Source organism: Lissotriton helveticus, chromosome 5_1 (genome assembly GCF_964261635.1).
Source record: "Lissotriton helveticus chromosome 5_1, aLisHel1.1, whole genome shotgun sequence".
In the NCBI taxonomy this organism is placed as follows: Eukaryota; Metazoa; Chordata; class Amphibia; order Caudata; family Salamandridae; genus Lissotriton; species Lissotriton helveticus.
Genome location: NC_136065.1, coordinates 1,274,801,221 through 1,274,818,014, shown reverse-complemented (window position 1 = coordinate 1,274,818,014; position 16,794 = coordinate 1,274,801,221). Strand labels below are relative to the sequence as shown.

General features: G+C 46.6%; 1 protein-coding gene across 2 annotated transcripts in view; it reads right to left on the bottom strand.

The window, feature by feature from the left end:
* ZNF219 (zinc finger protein 219) overlaps window positions 1-16,794 on the bottom strand; it is a 466,238-nt gene that overhangs the window by 280,922 nt on the left and 168,522 nt on the right. Inside the window, exon 2 of one of the 2 annotated variants that reach the window (XM_078644088.1) lies at window positions 8,093-8,376. The exons of the other annotated variant lie outside the window; for it this stretch is intronic. The gene's annotated coding sequence lies outside the window, so the exon portion shown is untranslated. The remainder of the gene's footprint in view (window positions 1-8,092; window positions 8,377-16,794) is intronic. 2 annotated transcript variants of the gene reach the window in all.

Here is a 16,794-nt window from a genome sequence, read left to right as displayed (position 1 = left end):
GTTCTGAACGTGCTTGCGAGCGAGCATCACTTACAGTCCTGTATTTCCTTGCCGAGATGGGGCACAAGGTGTCACCTTCGAAGCTTCAATTCTGTGTCCAGCAAGTGGTATACTTAGGACACTTACTGTCCAAGAGGGGTAGGCAGTTGACACCAGACCGTATCCAGTTAATAGTGAGTCTTCCCCAGCCCAGAACCCAGAAGGAGGTACGTGCCTTTATCGGCCTTACTTCTTATTGTAGACAATGGATTCCCCAGTATGCATTTCTAGCCAAGCCACTGATACAGTTAACGACACAGGAGGCAGCCGTATCGACTGTCCTCCCTTGGACATCTGACCATACACTTAGTTTCAACGAGTTAAAGAAAGCTTTATGCCAAGCTCCAGTTCTAGCTACACCGAACTACAGTAAGCCTTTTACACTTTTCGTTACTGAACGCGAAGGTACAGCATTATCTGTTCTCACACAAGATCAAGCAGGACAATACAAGCCCTGTGCTTATTTTTCGAGCACATTAGATCCAGTCGCCCAGGCGTTGCCTGCGTGCCTCAAGTCAGTTGCAGCCACAGCACTAGCTATCAGACAAAGTGATTCCATAGTTTTAGGACACTCCCTGACAGTACAAGTCCCACATTCCGTGGAAGCTCTTTTGAACCGAACACAAACACAGCACTTGACAATTGCACGTTTAACAGGTTATGAATTGACACTGTTCCAGCCACACATAGAAATCAGACGCTGCAACGTTCTGAATCCTGCTACACTGTTACCATCAGTTAATTCAAATCCAGACCCACATGATTGTGTGGAAGTAGTTAATATTACGACAAAGCCAAGACAAGACCTGACAGACATTCCGTTACCAGATCCTGACCTGACACTTTATGTGGATGGTTCATGTATGAGAACTAGTACAGGAGAACTAGTCGCCGCGTATGCAGTGACTACTGACACCGAAGTTATTGAAACACACCGTATTGATACCCTGTCCGCTCAAGCAGCAGAGCTAGTCGCTCTGACACAAGCCTGTATACATGCCAAGAACCTGAAAGTTAATGTTTACACAGACTCACGTTACGCATTCGGAGTTGTACACGACTTCGGAGTGCTCTGGCAGGAGAGAGGTTTCATGACTTCTCATGGAACCAAGATTCAGCATGGTCTCCTTATTCAAGCCCTGTTAGATGCCATACATTTACCGACATCCATTGCTATCATGAAATGCAAAGCACATACGAAAGTTACTGACATTATTTCCCAAGGTAATGATCTAGCAGACCGCACAGCCAAGCTTACAGCACAGACTCCAGACATTCCAGTTAACCTGACACATATTCCAGATCCGACTACATGCATGACAGTTAAGGACCCTACTCAAGATGTCATAGATATCCAGTTACATGCTACTCCTGAAGAAATCAAGAAATGGTCCGAACAAGGAGGGGTCCAGACAGATCAAGGATGGTTAACGAAGGGTAGAGCCACATGGTTTCTCCCCGACTCTATGGTTCAAGTCATTATCAATACCGCACATAGTCCCGCACATTTAGGAGAAAAAGCTATGTTAGACAGTATCCAGAACATTTGGTTCAACAAGCATTTACGAGCTGCAGCCAAGCAGAAAGTCCGCACCTGTATGATATGTTGTCAGTTTAATCCAGGTAAAAGTGTCCCGGTGGAACAAGGTGGTTTCCAGCCCCCTGACCACCCTTTTGAGGTCCTCCAGATGGATTATATTCAGATGGAGCGATGTCGAGGTTTCAAGTATGTCCTTGTAGTAGTATGCGCTTTGTCCAGGTGGACAGAAGCATATCCAGTCCCAGATTACACAGCCGCGACCACTGCCAAGCAGTTGGTTCGTGAATTCTTCCCTAGATACGGACTCCCTAGAGTCGTATATTCTGATAACGGCCAGCCATTCTCCTCAGAGTTAATGAAGCACGTTTCCCTGTTGTTAGGGTACCAGTGGAAGTTCCATTGTGTACGCCATCCTGAAGCAGCCGGTCTCGTAGAGAGACATAATCAGACTCTGAAAATCCGTATTGCCAAAGTTTGTAAAGAAAAAGGTGTGGACTGGCTAGTAGCTCTGCCAGTCGCCCTGTTTTATATGCGCATGGTCGCACATTCTAGATCAGGTCTGTCCCCGTATGAGGTCGTGTTCGGCCGCCCCCCTAACATGTGGGGTACTCCTAGACCCCGAAGTATTACCGATGTTTCATGTAATATGCTGACAGATTACCTAGCTTCCTTGATGTCTGCCCTCAACTCATGTCGTTCACAGGTTGCCGCCGCATTTCCAGACAATACCGAGGTGGCACCGCACGAGATCGCTCCAGGCTCCTTGGTGATGATCAGAAATTTTGACAGATCAAGTCCGCTGGAACCACGTTGGAAGGAGCCACGTCAGGTCCTCTTGACCACCCGTACTGCCGTCAAGTTGGAAGGCAGGAAGGGGTGGGTCCATCTTTCTCATGTAAAACTTTTCAAAGGACTGAAACCAGTTTCTAAAAACATTTCCCAGGATTTGAAGGACTGCCAGAATATTGCTCTTAAGGACTGTCCCGCAAAAGACATTGTTACAACCCCTCCCTTGTTAGAGAAAACTCCGCAGCAGGAGTATAAGTTAAAGCTCAGGTCTAGTAAAATAAGTCAGTCAGTTTGATTGTATAAGTCCTCCCCTAGGTGAAACGGTTAGACTGTTTCTGACATGTATAAAATAGACCCCCATAGTGAGAGAGTCAGTAATAACTCAATTCAATGTATCGTTTTTCTGAGTTTCATATTATTCATCAGCATTTTGATTTCCTGCACCAGCTATGCATTCTATCTGTATTTTCCAGTTCCTCATGCTAATATGTCTGCTAATACTACAGTAGAACACACGTTTAGTGATCTACCTCCTCACGAATATTCTTACCGCCTCGCTATGCGCAACAACACATTTATCCGTATGTTACATTACTCACACCAGACCAGCAATGCCACTAATTGTTGGGTGTGTGGTCGACTCCCCCCTTTTCAGACGTCAAAGGGAGTTCTGCCACTCTTTCCTTATCCATTCTCACACAATGGTTCGTGTGGAGCATGGTCCAGGTTAACGTCATCCTCAACAGATATGTTTTTTCTTAAAAGTACATGTTTTTCAGACAAGCAAGGTTTCCCCCACAGAACAGGTTTAGATCTAGAAAATGAAGTATATAATTTAGGTAATTATTCGTCGAATTTTATGGTCCTGAATGTTCAGTCTGATACTACTCCAGACTTACCTGCTATTTCAGTACTACCTGTCAAAGGCGAATTATGTGTCCGTAGTCATGGTTCTGTACATGTAGGACATAGTGAATGTACTACTGTTATCCAGTATAGTGACAGTGGGAAATCTGTTTTCAAAGCTTCACGTCATTCTTATTTTATTTGTGGTCAGACCGCATATGTCCGTCTGCCCCTCGATTGGGAGGGAACCTGTTACATTGCCTTCCTACTGCCACCTGTTTTCCTAGCCCCATCTGATTATCACAGAAACACACATCTAGTACACATTAGACATAGAAGGGAGTCCCCAATTGTCGATTATACTGAAACTACTCTAGAACAGTATACAGATTTCAATAAAGGTTTCTTCTTCTTTGTAGGACCTGTCCAGAATAGTAAACTGATCCGTAGGTTAACAAGAACCCTTGAAGCTGTAGTAAATGAGACTGCCTCTGCTCTAGGTAACCTAACCGAAGAACAATCTGCTATGAGATTTGTCGTTTTGCAAAATCGTCTCGTCCTTGACGTCATACTGGCCGATAGGGGCGGGGCCTGTAGAGTCATCGGATCTAGTTGCTGCATTTTCATTCCAAATAACGCGCCGTCTGTTTATTCAGCTATAACCAGACTCCATAAAATTGCCCATCTGTTACACCAAGATCCAGGCACCTGGACATGGTCCGGTTGGTTCTGGAATATAATTTCCGCATGGGGATGGAAAGTCCTGTCCTTTCTAGGTATTGTAGTAGCGATCATATTCAGCTGCTGCCTCTGTATACAATGTGGCCCTGCGATTTGCGGCATTTGTGCTACCTCTTGTATTCCTAGTCCCAAGCCCCGTTCTAAATCCCGTTCCAAGACAATTCGAGACGAGCAAATGATACTGTATGAAATGATAGATGGTATCATGAAAATTGATGTTTCCTGATGGAAACGTAGTGACAAGGAGGGAATGTGGAAAAGTAAATTTTGCCATGTTCTGTGTCCCTACTCATCCATCATATGTTATGTGTGCATGACCAATATGCATATGTTATTCCCCATGGTCCGATTAAAGACGCAATTACAGTTGTGTCCACCTCTGATATGTCAGTTTCCAGTCCTCGTGAATACTACGAATATCAGGCCTATGTAAAGTTATGTTGCCACGTTTCTCAGTGTGCACGTTATTCCATTATAAAGTCCCCGTTTCCAGGCCTCAAAAGGGCCCGGACATCAGATTCAGCTCCTGTCTCCTGAAAGCCTCGCTGAGGAGCGATACAGCCCCCACCTGTATCCTCGACCCTTCACTTACTTCCTGCCTCGCAGTGCCCGGTGCAGCTTGGCTCTGCCTCTGAGTCTGCCAAGAGTATGTTATGATTCCAGCTATCAGTTCAGTCCTTCTTCTCTGCATTCCTAAGCTACTGAACTGCATCAATAGTTTCCGTCATTGTCTAGCCTTCACGTCTCCACGTTAGAGAAATACTGTATTAATGGTCATTTAATATTCTTCATCACGCACTACATGTAGAATAATGCATGGTCCAGTCTTAGAATCAAGTTAGCTTTTCCCCTCATGACTTCTAGTTTATATCAACATGTTCCCTAAACATCAGATACCAGATAGGGTTTAGGTACATGTCGCTCCGACCCTCCAGACTCAAGTCTCTGCTCCTAGCACAGAGTTCGTAGCCCCCAGCTTCTCCTAGTAACACGTCATTGCCAGTTTTCGCGCACCATTAGATTAGAGGTCCCGGCTCCTTAGGTAGCCCCCTCCAATGTTTCCGCCCATTCATGACATATTCTGTTACGTTTGCATCACATGTCTATGTATACTCCCAGTTACACCTACTTTTACTGTTATCTCTCGCGACTGCTACGCGTCACGCCTTCTGCTCCACCCACTGTTACGCCTACTGCAATGTAATGCTATGTGTTTGCGCTATGTATATAAGTCAATGTATTGTTATTAAAAGTTAGCGCGCTCATCCCAGATCAAGCCCCGGCAGCTGCTGGGCCCCAGTTGTCCTGCTGGGCCCTGTCACCTCTGTTCCTATGCAGGTTGTCCTGATCCTGTCCTTATGCTGTAATAAACCTGCAGAAACTCCTACTACCTCGAATCTTGACTCTTATTTTATTGAGCTATCTGTTATTCATTCATTCATTCAAAAATAGATCCGGTATTATTTATTTATATACCACAGGTGGCACGGCGCAACGTGACACTCCCTATTGGGGAGGACCAGAGCAACTTGCATCCCTTTGAATCTCTTCAATCTCATCACTCCAAGAGCCTCACAGGGCTCCTACTGAACCAATTGAGGTCCTCTCTTCCTTCAGATGCCTTTGAAGGCTGGGAAAGGCGTTCATGAAAAGATTAGCTCCACCAATGATGGAACCCCATGATAACTGTCCACTTGGGCTTACCCCCGTGGAGGAGGAGGCCTAACCCTTCTCCAATGAGATGGATGACAGAAAGGAATTTAGTGATCCTGACAAAGAGAATTCGGACAATGAACCGGCCCAGTTGACCATAGAGACAGGAAAGTGGTCCCAAATGCTCCAGGTTGGATAATTCTGCTAGCGGAGATGTAGAAGGGATGAATCATGTAGAAGGCATGTTGAACCCGGACGATATACATCATTCACGATCAGCAAAGTGGGCTCTGGGAACAAACTGTCCCAGTAGGTTGGTAGTCGGATTCATAAACAGACGGATAAGGAAGACAGGGGCTGTCTTCGGGTGGAATGTCCACGCCAGTCTCTGGGGGGGTGAGTTGCACTGACACCAGAGGGAAAATGGCCACCATTGATGCAAAGTTCACTAAGGACCCCCAAGAAGTGGACTGACTGTCAGTTGAAGACATGTCAGGATAAATTCTTGGATGTCTTGGGGCCTTTGACGAGATTTTGGAAATGGCTGAAGAAGCCAAAGAAATTAGACGTATTATATCACTTTACCTGCTATAAGGATGGGCCAAGAGAGCAGTATGTTTCCTCAGAAACACCAACTGTGCCCTCTCGGCCAACAGACTGTGGTCCCTACTGATTCAAATGTATACTAAATCAGGGGAATTAGCCACATCTGAGGCAGGTCTAGTGGCAGATGGAGGCCTCTTTGGAGAACCTTTTATAAAGGAGTTGGGTACATTTGGAACCCCGTTCTCATTGCTAGAAAAAGCCTAAACCTCAATAAAAAAGGATTAGTTAAACATGTATTTTGAGGGACCAGCAGAGGCAGAGGCAGGGGCATTCTACCGGCCGCAGGTCAACTCCCAGCAGTACCTATGCAAATGCTGGTTCCAGAATCAAAAGCAGTTTAGGGGCTTCTTCCCCACCACAGGTTGAGGATGTGGCGGCAGAGGAAGCTTCTAATGCCCCAGGAAGATCCTCAGATAAGGACTATCCCTTCGTCCTGACCAAAGGTGGGAGGTCGCATGGTGTTGTTCCTACACAAATGAGGTGAGGTGACATGAAATGCGTGCATGCTTCTGACTGGCACTGGGTTTAAAATAGATGTCTATGGGTCACCTGCCCAGTTCCGAACTACAAAACCCATTCATTTTTCAACAGCAGGCAGTCTTTTGATCTCAAAGGGAGAAGAGTCACTTCTAGAAAAGGGCGCTATAGTTCCTTCACACCTGCACCAACAATGTTTCTTGAGCTACTCCTTTCTGGTTGAGAAAAAGGACAAAGAGATGAGCCTGGTGATAAGCCTCTGGAAATTGAATCAGTGGATTGTCTATTGACACTTCAAGATGGGGGGGGGGCTCTATCTACTACACGACATTTTATGCTATTGAGTTTGGACCTTAAGGATGCATACTTCATGATTCCCTTCTTCCCGCAGGTTCCTACAATTTATGCAGGACAGGCGGTGTACATGTTCTTTTGTTCTCCCTTTCAGACTCTCTTCCGCTCGTTGGTGTTCCACATAGGTTATGCGTCTGGTAGCAGAGCTACTACATTCTCGAACAGTGCATCTTATTATATATTTGGACAATATCCTCCTGCTGCACCAGGAACCGTCTGTCCTTGTTCAGAAGTTGTCTTTGACAGTCCCTCTCACAGGAATTGGGCTTTGTCATCAACAAGCCGAAATCAAAACTTATTCGAACACAATCTTTGTGTTTTCTGGGGTTACTGATCTATTCTGTCCAACAGGTGTTAAAACTCCCATACAACACATTTACTCTTTTCAGGAAGTAATTGAGACACACCTTGTCAAAGGCATTCATTTGACTTTGATACCTCACCCGATTTATAGGCCTCTTAGTTTTGTCCATTCAGGTGATTTTTTCCAGCCCATTGCATTATGGAGCTCTTCAGAGTAGTTAAAGACAGTCCATCTGAAGGAGAGGGCTCTCTTACTCTGATCCAAATCCAGTTGTCGTCAGAAGCCCAGATGAAAATGAGATGGTGGTTGGATCACAATAGTGACTGGGGGTGAGTGTCTGAAAAGTTTCAGTGCTCAGTCAATCATTTCCTTGTGTTTGCATGGATCACATGATGACCTGGAATGGAAAAGCTATCTTTGGGCAGGTTCCTTGTGTGGTCTAGAATCTGATGGAAGCCTCTTAAGCAGGGGTGCTCATTGTGGAGACATTACCACTGGCGGCCTTTGGGTGGATTATGGGAAAGGATTAGACATAAACTGCTTTTAGAAATGCTTGCAGGGCCCTTCACAGTATGCTCGTTCACAAACAACAAAGTATTGTGCTGCATCCTCATGAAGATGGACAATAACAACGTAGCGGCAGTCAGATACATAAATCATCTAGGAGGGACAAAATCGAAGATCTAGCCAATTTTGGCATTTCTGCATGGACAAATGACTCTCCAACAAGGCGGAGTACCTACCGGGCAAGGTCAATCGGATTGCAGACAGGCATTCCATTAGAAGGATTCCAGCATGTGGAAACTTCACCTGGATCCGTTCCAGATGATCATCGACAGGTGGGGCCTGTGTGAGGTGGACCTGTTTTCGTCTTGCCTTTATCACCAGCTCCCGTGCTTCTTCAGTTGGAGGTTGGACCGCATAGCGTTGGAAATGGGTGCATTCATGCAAGACTGGAGCCAGTTTCTCGAATACGGTTTCCGTCCTTTCTCGATCATTAAGAGGTTATCAGCTCAAGTTGTAGCATCTGAATAAAAGAGTCAAAGACAGTCAAATTTCATAGGCAGTTTTATACATGAATCACGGAGGCCCAAACTAAAATAGAAAGATGCCCAAAGTACATAGTTTTAGTGGGTCTTTTACACCTGTAAACCACAAAAGGCAGGTTAAACACACATCCAATCAGAATACAGTAACAAGGTGATTTTGTCACTGTCATGAACAAATACATTGTGAGCTGTTGCTCAGACAGGACAGAATTACACCATGTTCAACCATATAACCAGTCAGAGATGAAAGATGATACATGCCACCTGCGTGATACAATACGGCAGAGTGTGTGATGTCCAGATGCCCAGTATTGTGACTGTAGGAACTTCCCAGAACTTGACAACAACATAATTTGCGTGTCCAATCGAGGACAGACGCTTAGTTCTATTTATATATGGTAGGCTAAGGATGTATTTGAGCAAGCCTGGCGTTACGAGCTGTGCTAGTTACCAGGGTTTAGCAGGGTACACTAGTTTATACAAGAACATTCTACTTCTGCTCATAGTATTCAGGCCTTATCATTGAATATCACAAAACATGAGCAAGACAATATGGATTCTAAATAAAATAAAACACACTTCTACAAGGTCAGATGCAAGAGGGTTTTTACTCAAACCCTCTTCCCCAGAGTCCAAACCTGTCAATGGATACCTGGGGCAACTCACAGCAGTTAGCCCGAGGGGGGTCCCTCAGGCTCACAGCTTCAAAGATTACAGAGAACAGTGGGGAATCTCAGGCCTTTCGAGACAGGCTTCAGAGTTTGTTAAGAAAGCCTTGGCAGATTCCACCTTTAAACAATATAACAATGCTTGGCACAGGCGACCCAGTTGGTGAATGATTATAAAGTAGTAGGTTTGAATTTTTGGAGCATGTCTTAAAGCTTGATGGACCAGCCGCCACAGGTTTCATCCCTGTTGCTGCACGCAGGCCTGGGGCTTTTTCAAGGTTGTATGACAAATATAAATACAATAAATCATTATACTGAAGAAAACAAACTTGGACCTGCTGAACCCTGACAACTACAGACTGATTTCAAATGGACCTTTCCTGGGCAAACTGACAGAAAGAGCAGCTTTCGCCCAGATGTCCCAATTCATTGAAGAGAATGCCATACTTTCAGACTTCCAAACAGCATTCCGTCTGGGAAGAGGCACAAAATCTGCTCTCCTTGCCAACCGGGATGACCTGAAGAACACAGCTAACTGTAAAGGGGTTGCTGCACAACTTCTCTTGGATCTCTCGGCTGCCTTTGACACGGTTCACCATGACACTCTGATACAAAGACTCTACAAAGCCGGCATAGAGGGGACTATTCTAGAATGGATTACCTCCTACCTTTGCAACAGAACTAATGTCATCCATACCCCACCTTTCTCGTACAAACTGTACTTCACAAGAGCTGGGGTAGTCCCTCAAGGATCTATTATCTCGCCCATGCTTTTTAGCATCTACATTAAGTCATTACCAGTTTTGATCAATCAATTTTACCTCATGTTTTATAGCTTACACGCAAATACTCCTTCAACTGCAATGCCCCAAAGACATTGCAAACCCACCAATTTTCAGTTGTCTCAGAACGGTGGATCAATGGATGACGTGGAACCATCCCAAATTAAATGCATCCAAAACGGAAATGCTCACGTGTGGCAATTGGAAACATTATGACCTGCTCGACACGTTGCCTTATGAACTGGGAACACCTCCTAAAATATCAAAGGAAGTAAGAAACCTTGGAGTAACCACAGACTCCAAGCTATCAATGAATGCCCAAGTAGGTGGGGGCGCTAGAGGGCTCTGAGAAAGATAGCCACACTTGTGTGAGGCTCTTGCCGTACAGGGCCACAAATCATCATAATCCTGCTTATATGTCAAAATAATCAAAAGACAGCAACAGGTACGAGCGTCGGAACATCTGGAGTGTCACGAGAACCCATCAGAATTGCAAAGAACAGCCAACACACAAAGAAGTCACACCCGTGGGTCAGAGCTCTGGAGCGGATCCAAGATGGCTGCAGCGATCTGTGACTAACTGCTAAAGGGGCGGCGGGTGGCCGGAGAGAGGGGCTGTGAAAATCAGCGAGTGCGAGGACGTGAGGGCAACGCTCCTGGAGCACAGAAAAGACCTTTTGGACAACTGAGGAGGCGAGCGGGGAGGACTTGGAGAGCCGAGAGCAGCAAAACTGTAAGCAGCATACCCCGGCCAGTGGGAGCGGAGACAAGCACCTCCCCGCAATCGCTCCGGCGGCACCTCCGCGCAGAACCGAACGAGAGAAGCGGGTAGCACACTCTGACTCTGAGGTCGAAAAAAAGACAATCACCCCCCTGCTGAGACGAGCGCAGCCTACACTAACAGAGAGAATGGGAAAGACGTCTGGGAATGGCCGAGTCCAATACATAGGGCAGGGTACGGAGCGGCGCACCTAGGGGAAACATATACAAAGCGGTTTAAAAAGAAGGCTTAGAACAACTGTTCCCTAAGCAACTTGCTCAGGTACAGACAAAAGAGAAAGTCCACACGGGCACCACACTGACTGCCTACACAATAAGAAATAGTGCTCTGGCGTATTAGGAGAAACCACTGCGAAACGTTTGCCGATTGGCTAAGCGAACTGAGAAAGTCACAACAAGCCAATAGGAACTGCAGAAGCAGGAGGAGTGCTCAAACCCTGCGGGGGGGGGGGGGAGGGTGGGGGGGGGGGCAGACGAGCCACTTGAAGTGTAGGGAACTCAAGGCCCAATCACTTAACACGAACAGAACAACTAACAGCTGAGCGGTCTGACAGAGGGTCTCAAGGACCAGCAGGCACTGACTGCATAACAAGGCACGCACAAATACATGTTAAAAGAAGTGGCAAAGTAGAAACTAACGCAAGACCTACAAGAATAATTCAGCAAGACGCCTAAAAAAATAAAAGAAAACACAGGAGTTATCCGGAGCCAGAACCTGCACATATTCACAAGCTAACCGCACAAGAAACACGCCTGTCGAACCACGGCTGCCTGCTCTTTCCTTCAGACCATAAGACAGCACGCCGAAACACGCAAAGAAGCAGCAAGCATGGGAAAGGCAGACGGGAGACAAACAAAACTACACTTCGACACAAGCAAATCCGCCGGCACACAAGATGACTCGGAACATACAATGGCGGATGGGTCAGGCGCAGGCAAACGGACCTCTGCAGAGGATTTGAAGGAACTCCTGCTCTCTATGAGAAATAGCCTCAATTCCATAGAGGCCAAAATGGACAAAATGTGCACACGCTTGGATAATATTACACACAAGATTGACCAACATGAAGAGCGACTCAAAGAACAAGAGCAGTGCATTTCTGACCTAGAGGACATCTCCACTTGCCGTACAGAACAGTTACTAAACATGGAACACTTCGTAAACGTTATTGCTACCAAAAATGAAAACCTTGAATCCAGATCGTGCCGCAATAATCTACTAATTTTAGGGATCCTTAAATCCACCAATACGGGAAGAATGGAGGAGTACGTAGAACGCCTACTCACAGCGGTATTTGAGGAGACGGCATTCTCGACAATGCTGGTGGTAGAAAGAGCCCACTGCTCGCTCGCCACTCGACCGCTGCCTGGTGCCCCATCGCGACCAGTAATCGTTAGACTGCTCAATTATCGAGATCGGGACACTGCATTGCGTTTAGCAAGAGAAAAACAGAATCTCTACTTCGAAGGCACAGAATTGGCAATCTACCCGGATTTTACCCTGGTGGTCCAGGAAGCTCGAATTAAATTTGTACCAATTAAAAAGAAGCTCCAACAGGCCAATATTGCTTATGCCATGCTTTTTCCGATGCGCCTTTGCGTCACGCATCAGGGGAAACAGCATATTTTCTAAGCATGGGTGTAAAATCCGTTCCGCTCGCGGATTTTCGGCAAATTCGCAATCCGCGAACTCTCGCGAATTTGCCGAAAATTCGCAAATCCTCGCGAAGCAGATTTTTTGCTTGGTCGCACTTGCCAACTAGAATACTATACAAGTTTGCGGCGCGCAGCGTTCACTTACCGTCATTCAGCGTTTGCAGAGTTGTTTTTCTCCATGTTTGCGTGTGCTGCGCCATTTTGGATCTTGCTGCGGGATCCCGCGGGAGTTTGTCGACGTCATCGCGGCTTGCCACCTTGCACAGCGAGAGTTTGGCAACGCGAGTACGTCATAAAGGCCCGTGATCACGCATCGCGGGAGTAAACACTTGCGAACACGTAGATGCGGCGGGCAGCGACAATCTCGCAATTGCGAGAAAATTTGCAATTTCGCACAAGAAATCCACCAGCAGGCAGCATAAACCTTGAAAATTATGATTTTTATCAGAATAACTCCTCAGGTTGACATTTGCCTGCACTTTTTTTTTGCAAGGAGTCCATTTTTGGGAGGGGGGCGGGGGAGGAAGGAAGTGCCCCACAGTCTCCAACTTCCTGTTCCTGTCCAGCAGGCTCCTCCCAGTGCTTTCTTCATGTGCTGGTCACTTTGATTTGGATCTTGACCTGGAAGGATTACTTTTTGTGGATGCTGCTGGATATTTGGATTTTTGCAAAACTGAAAGCGCTCAGCAGGTGCAAAAGTTCAATCTTATCATTAGTAACCATTCCCTGTAGTGCTTCCTGAGGGGCCTCTTCAGAGTTCAGTTGCCTACTTGCAACTATTCTATGACCCTGCTCTGACCCTCACAGCAGGCTCAGAGAATAGCTACAAGTATACAACAAAGGTCCTGTTAAAAAAATTACACTGCAACAGAAAGCAATTACAGATAAGGAAGCAGGTGCCAGCCTGGAAGTTCAAATTCAGTGACACATTAATCAGCCCCTAATTCATTCATGTCAGTTGAGGCAGGGCAGGTGTGCTTTTCCCCCCATAATCTACAGTGATGAGCCAGAGGGTGGCATGGGTGAGCCAGAGGGTGGCAGTGGTGAAACAGAGGGTGGCAGTGGTGAAACAGAAGGTGCTGTGATGAACCAGATGCAGAAACAACATGGTCGCGACCGTTGCTACCCGACAAGTAAGTTTGCGTTTGCGAACTGGTAAAAAACCCTTGCGAAATGGCAGAAACACTTGCGAACACAAAAAAAAAGGAATCTGCAAAATTCGCAAGAGTTCGCGGATTTTGAATCCGTAAATACGCAATTTCGCGGATTGCCAATTCACAAAATCCGCCCATGCTTAATATTTTCACAAACCCACAGCAAGTGGCTGACTTCCTAAAAACAGCTGCCGAGGATCGCCCCGACGCGGAGCCGCCTCTAGCCCATCAAGGGCCACAGATGCTCTCTCTGACACTGAATGAGAAGAACAGATAACCAATGACCTCCAAACTATCGGAGCAACACATAAGATACTGCACGAATGCTTTGAGACCGTCGTCTTTCGCTACACACTGAGCCCAAAATCAATGAACCACTGAGAGAGGATAAAAACAAACTGAGAATGCCTCAGAAGACACGAACACTGCCATCGGCGCTCCCTGATCTCTCAACGGACTTGCACTGCGAGGACGAACCAAGGCGCCCTCCTGCGCTAACCCAGAAGGACATCCCTAATATGAACAGTGACATCCGTTTTTAGTTTTTTGCAGGGGGATCCCTATAAGGACCAAGTTAGAATGTTACAGGTGGGGATCGGGGGTGGACCATTACGGCAGGATTGGGCTGCTGATGTGGGTGGAGTGAGGGGGGGAAGGATTGTTGGCGACACTTAGAAGCGCGGCAAACACAGGCCAGGCATAACTGCAAGCTACTACACTACCCACACGAGACGCATTAAGAACACACGCTATCCACTACATAACCTACGCACACTGAATGACTCCCCAGGCCCGCCTAGCTACAATTTCGTCACATGGAACGTGCAGGGACTTGGGAACCCAAGGAAACGCCACCAAGTCCTGGCCTACCTAGATAGATACAACATATATTCTCCAGGAGACTGATATCAGCCCCACTGCCCAACCACGCTCGACCACTTTTGAGGCCCGATGGGCTTCGTGCAGATGCTTCTCGACATACTCCACCTATGCTCAGGGAACAGTTATCCTAATACAAAAAGAATATCCCATACGTAGCGGTAAAGGAAATTACAGACCTACAAGGTCGATATTGCATCACGTGGGGACAGATGGCATCCCAGTCTATAACTATTGCATGCTGCTATGGCCCTAATATTCACAATCCCGAGTTCTTCAAAATCCTATGGGGGAAAACCTTAGATATAGGCTCCACTCACGTTGTATGGGGGGGAGATTTTGATGTCACCTTAGACCCGACAATGTACCGGCAGCACCAACAACGATACCATTAAACGAGCGCTCAACGCCAACTACTAGAGATAGTAATGGAACATGGACTGTTGGATCCATGGAGGGGCCTACACATAGCTGATAGAGAGGGCACATGCTACTCTACTATGCATTCCTCATGGTCACACATAGATGGATGGTTACTGACCAGAGGGTTAAAGATGTGACTAACGAAATCAAGACACTTACCGCGAACATACATCGATCATTCACCCGCTTTGTTGACCCTCACCCCATCCTGCACAATGACACCCTACCAATCTTGGAGACTGCCAGCGAATGCTCTGACTAATACCCCATTCCGAATGGAAGAGATAACAGAATTCTTACCACGCAACATTGACACAGTGCCACAGTTCTCCACGGTCTGGGCATTTAAGGTGACTATTAGGGGAGTATGCATTGCAAAGGGGGGGGGGGGGATGTATCCTGAAGGATATCTGTAACACACTTAGGAAGCTAGAGATCGAACTTAAACACCTGCAGACTCAAATGTCATCTGACCCCAGCACTGACCTATAGAGACAGCTCAGGGAGAAGTTGACAGGAGACAGCAGAGAGGGAATGCAAGTTTCGGGAAAAGTACCACCGCGCCCGGCAATATGGAGAAGGGGAACGCCCAGGGAAGGCTCTGATAGAGCTGACCGGAACACCAAGATTTTCCAGCACCATCTTGGAAGTTATTGATCCAAATGGCCAAACAAATATGCCGACGACCTTACTATACCTCCATGATCCTGAGGAGAGTCTGAACCCTATATTGCAGGTGTTTCTGCAATTCGGAAGTTATTTGGGGATCATTATCAACTGAAGCAAGTCACAAATCTTACCCCTCACAGATGCGGTCAAGAGATACATACCAGACTCCCACTTAACCTGGTTTGATGAAGAAGTAAAATACCTTGGGATAGTAATAACTAGGGACAGGGAAAATCTCATGAGGGTCAATTATGGCAAAGCGCTGGACACATTAGCAGACTCCATAAAAAGGTGGATTGCAATGCCTCTCTCACTAGTAGGCCGGGTAGCACTGATCAAAATGGTCATTCTCCCAAATCTACTCTATCTCTTTATAAACATTTCCTATGCACCAGCAAATCATTTTTAAAGCCCTCAAATCTCAACATATCCGACTGACATGGGGGGAAGGGGGGCAGGGGGCAGTGGGGGGTTAAACAGCCCAGACTAAAGTGGGAATCATTAACTCTACCCTTTGACAAGGGTTTGCTCTAGGTGCCGGACATGGAACTGTACTTCAGGTGCGCCCAGGCACATTTCACTGCATATGGATACATCCAACACCGTACATGCCACACCTCGCAGTAGAGCACTGGCCCCGACTCTATATATAAGTGCACCTACTAACCCTAACTGTAAAGACCCAACCACAGTGGAATGCACAAATAGTGCATGGAGGGCCATTGCTAAGCACCTTAAAGGGGGTACGATATACTCTCCCATATTGTCATTACCAGGTCGCTTGGATATTCCAGTCACACAAGAGAGAATATGTCGACAAATGCTCCGTAAATTCGATATACAAACCTGGGGGGGCACTTTATGAAGGGGGGACTTTTCGCACACAAGAACAGTTTTTTAAAGATTGCCAACCCAGCAAAATAGAGTACATTATGTATGTAAGGCTCTGCAACGATGTCAAGTCTGACACACCTGACTTGCCAGCTGAGCCCCCCAATTTGGCCCCATTACACGCTTTACTTCAACGGTCCACTCCGGCACACGTGGTATTCCTGCTGTACCGGGCTACACAAGCAGACAGCCCACACACTGCCCAAATTGCGCGATCCAGATCGGAGAAGGACCTAGATACCCCTCTCAGTGACAATCAATGGACATTTTGCTGTCAGCAAACAGGGCGAATATCGGCCAGCAGCAGAGAGCCTATAATACTCTTCAAATACCTCCACCGCCTCTACTATATTCTGGTAAAATTATTCCGATTTCGACTTAGGGATAATGACAACTGCGACAGACGTGTGTGTGGGGGGGATTTTATACACTTGGCCTGGGAATGCGCCTCCATTAAGACATACTGGGATACAGTAATCGAAGCTCTCAGCCAG